The sequence below is a fragment of the Bison bison genome, unplaced genomic scaffold (assembly GCF_000754665.1).
Source record: "Bison bison bison isolate TAMUID 2011002044 unplaced genomic scaffold, Bison_UMD1.0 scf7180017864331, whole genome shotgun sequence".
Classification (NCBI taxonomy): domain Eukaryota; kingdom Metazoa; phylum Chordata; class Mammalia; order Artiodactyla; family Bovidae; genus Bison; species Bison bison.
The window spans coordinates 6,760,435-6,764,481 of NW_011494903.1; positions in this window are offsets into that span (position 1 = coordinate 6,760,435).

Here is a 4,047-nt window from a genome sequence, read left to right on the forward strand (position 1 = left end):
AATTACACAGTTCTTGTTTAGTTGCTAAGTCATGTGTGACTCCTTTGTGACCCCCTGGACTGTAGCCCACCAGGCTCTTCTGTCCATGAAATTCTCCAGGCAAAAATACTGGAGTGGGTTGCCATTTCCTTCTCCGGCAATTACACAGAGTTTGGCACAAAACGGGCAAGGCAAAACATTATTTCCCTATTAATCAATAAAAAACAATATTCATCTTCTATTAAAGGAAAATTTTAATGCTAAATTAGTCATGTTTACAGATTTGTAGACTTTTAGAACAGCAGATTATTTTGAGGCAGGGAATTATCCCGTTTTTTTTTTTTTTAATATTAGGGATAGAATGATCTGTTTTTTGTCCACTTAAAATATCCAACTATGCTACATTTTAAATCACAGATGTTTATAAAATAAATTTAAGATATTATCACAATGTATTAATAGAAGGGGTTCAGTTCAGTTCAGTCGCTCAGTTGTGTCCGACTCTTTGCGACCCCATGAATCGCAGCACGCCAGGCATCCCTGTCCGTCACCAACTCCCGGAGTTCACTCAAACTCATGTCCATCGAGTCGATGATGCCACCCAGCCATCTCATCTTCTGTCGTCCCCTTCTCCTCCTGCCCCCAATCCCTCCCAGCATCAGGGTCTTTTCCAATGAGTCAACTCTTCGCATGAGGTGGCCAAAGTACTGGAGTTTCAGCTTTAGCATCAGTCTTTCCAAAGAACACCCAGGACTGATGGACTGGTTGGATCTCCTTGCAGTCCAAGGGACTCTCAAGAGTCTTCTCCAACACCACAGTTCAAAAGCATCAATTCTTCGGCGCTCAGCTTTCTTCACAGTCCAATTCTCACATCCATACATGACCACTGGAAAAACCATAGCCTTGACTAGACGGACCTTTGTTGGCAAAGTAATGTCTCTGTTTTTCAATATGCTATCTAGGTTGGTCATAACTTTCCTTCCAAGGAGTAAGTGTCTTTTAATTTCATGGCTGCAGTCATCATCTGTAGTGATTTTGGAGCCTAGAAAAATAAAGTCTGACACTGTTTCCACTGTTCCCCCATCTATTTCCCATGAAGTGATGGGACCAGATGCCATGATCTTAGTTTTCTGAATAGAAGGGGTACTAGCTAGCATAAGGCGAAAATGTAAAATTACATTTATTCAGTTTCCAGGTTTTTTTTTTTTTTTTAGGGAACTATTCAAGAATATAAGTTTCTTTACTTCAGAGCTGAGTTCCAAAAGTTTCTATTTGATTGTAGTCATTTTACTCATGAAAACATGAATTAGTTCGGCATCTGAACAGAGCCCTGCTGAGTGACACCCACATGGCTGTATCAGTCACTGCCAGGAAACATAGTGAATCATTTTCTTGAAGGAGCTTGTTCTTTAAAAATATAGATCTCCCACAGCTGAAGGGCAATCTTGGGCAAGTTAAGTGAAAAAGAACAGCTGCTTGCCATTGACCTTTCTCGTCCTACCCTCCACAGTACTTACTGACAGGTCTTCTTTGCAGAGAATATTATTTGTAACAGCTATTGCTGACTAGTGACTATTTACTTGGGGATTAAGGAATGAGTTGACCTGTGATTATTTGACACTCCATAGCATGGGGGAAAATTATAAGCTCTAGATATTTCAATCAGTCTTGGCTAGATTTATGGCTGAAATCAAGAGCCATAATTTTAAGTAACAGTGGAGAAAAGGCTGAGAGAGTCTAGAAATGTTTGGCATGGGTGCCTCGAAAATGCAAAGCGCTGAAGCAGCCATTGTATTTTGTTATAAACATAATAGAGGCGGTTGGAGTGTATCTTAAAGTCAGATACCTTGAAGACTGTGTCCCCTCCGGGTACATTTATATTTATAGGTCCTTTGCCCTCATGTACTCAGGTCCTGACTCATTTGTTTCTAAGAAATTCTCCTGTGACATTCTGACTTTAACACTGAAAGATTTATTTTTATCTCCTAGTGAATGGAACCCTTGATATTAAGGCTATCTGCTGGATGTACAGGTTTTGTTAAAAGAGACTCACATTTTATGCAGCATATGTGTGCATCACTAGAAACTACCTTTGGTGAGTTGGTGCAGAAAATCCAATGTCCACTTACACGAGTAAATCTACTTATTGGAGGAAATTGACTTTCTTCACTAACCACCCAGTGACGGTGTCCTCAATGATCTTATTATATTTAAGCAAAGCATTTTCTTAAGAATTTAGGAACCTTCCTTGAAAATAACCTCTCTATATAAAAATCTGTGAAAGAAGAAGTTAAATAAATGAGCTTGAGTTGAATAACTATAAAATCCAAAACAAAATATGGATCTTCTGAGTTGTATTTGACCACATGTGGATTCCTGGGACTTTGGTTTGGACCACTTGTCATCATGACACTCTGCAGTGAAAGTCTCCTTTCTTTCCAGAGAGCAGACACCGAACTTGGCAGATGAAATGCCGGCTTTTAGTTCACCTGTGAATATTTTGCATGGGTCAGAATTATTTCTTATGCACTGCAACCACCAAGAGGCCGGCAGTAATAATAATAGTAATAAACATTACTCTGTAGTGTTAGTCACTCAGTTGTGTCTGATTCTTTGCCATCCCATGGGCTATAGCCTGCCAGGCTCCTCTGTCCATGGAATTCTCCAGGCAAGAATACTGGAGTGATCCAGGGGATCTTCCTGACCCAGGAATCAAACCAGGTCTCCTGCATTGCAGGCAGATTCTTTACCATCTGAGCCACCAGGGAAGCCCCTACTATGTAGTGAGGGCTTTCTGTCTACCAAGTACGGAGCTGAGCACTTTGTATGGCTTAAGTCATTTACTCTGTACAAGGACCTTGAGAGGCATGTTTGAGAATTAACCGTATTTTACAGAGAAACCAAGGCACCACGGGGTCACTTGCCCAAGGTCACACAGTAGCTATGAACCCAATCAACATGGCTCCTGAGTCTGCTCTCCTAACCACAAAGCCAGGCCACCTCTCCACAGGAGCAAAAAATAACACGTATCAAAATAATTACCCAAACTGGTCTTTTTCATATGTATTTTAAAATGTTTGCTAGTTCCAAACACGAATCTTGTAAACACAGGGCTGTTGGGTGACAACCTTTACTTCCCACTGTTTATAACAGCAAACAACATTTTAACCCGAAAAACCACACTCTAGTTTTTGCTCTACTTATCTTGAAAGATCTTCAAACAACATCACTGTGGTTAAAGTTCATTTTAAAAATGTGATCTATTTACTTGCACATGGATATCTGGAGCAAAAAAATTGATGACAGGATGAGAGTGTTAGTAACTAAGTCTTCAGAGATTTTTTTTCTTTTCCTTTCTTCCTTTTCTTTATTTGCTTAGTAAAAATGAGAATAGAGCATCTTACTGGAAAGGGAACCTCTTTCCTTTTCAAGCATCACATTTAGGTTTTTCAGGTCAAAGGCTCAATTCTCGTCGGAACGCTGCCCCGACTAGATTCTAGCAGGTGGTTCAATGTCCTCTCTTCAGATTCCAGGGTGGAGTGATGACAGGGAAGAGAGATGAAGGACCAGGACAGGGGAGGGTTGAAGAAGCTGACTTTGCAGAAGCGCCCTGGCAATGAAGGAATGAACCACTGGACAGCTAGACAGACTGACAAGCTCTCTTTCTACTATTAGGGTGTCAGGTGACATTCATACTCTGAAGCTGGAGGTCAGAACAAGCTCCAGCTGTGGGGTGAGGGTGGGGGGAGGGAGGGCAGGTGCTCTCAACCCAAGGGGTCTGTGCACCAAGCAGGATTTGGGGAACGTGAAGAGATCTTTTTGGTCATCAGTGCATCAAGGTGCTCCCGGAATATAGTGAGCAGCAATTCAGAATGTCAGACGTTCTGCCATGCCAGAGTCGGTCCTGTGCTATTCAAAATGCCAGGAGTATTTCAGCTGGGGTGCACGCTGATAAAACTCCTTGCTAAATAAGAGAAATGCACAAAGTAATAAGAACCCTGCTGACTCCAGCTTTCCCTGAGGATCAGAATCCATCTTCAGGGGATTGATCTTCGAAGGCAGTCAGTC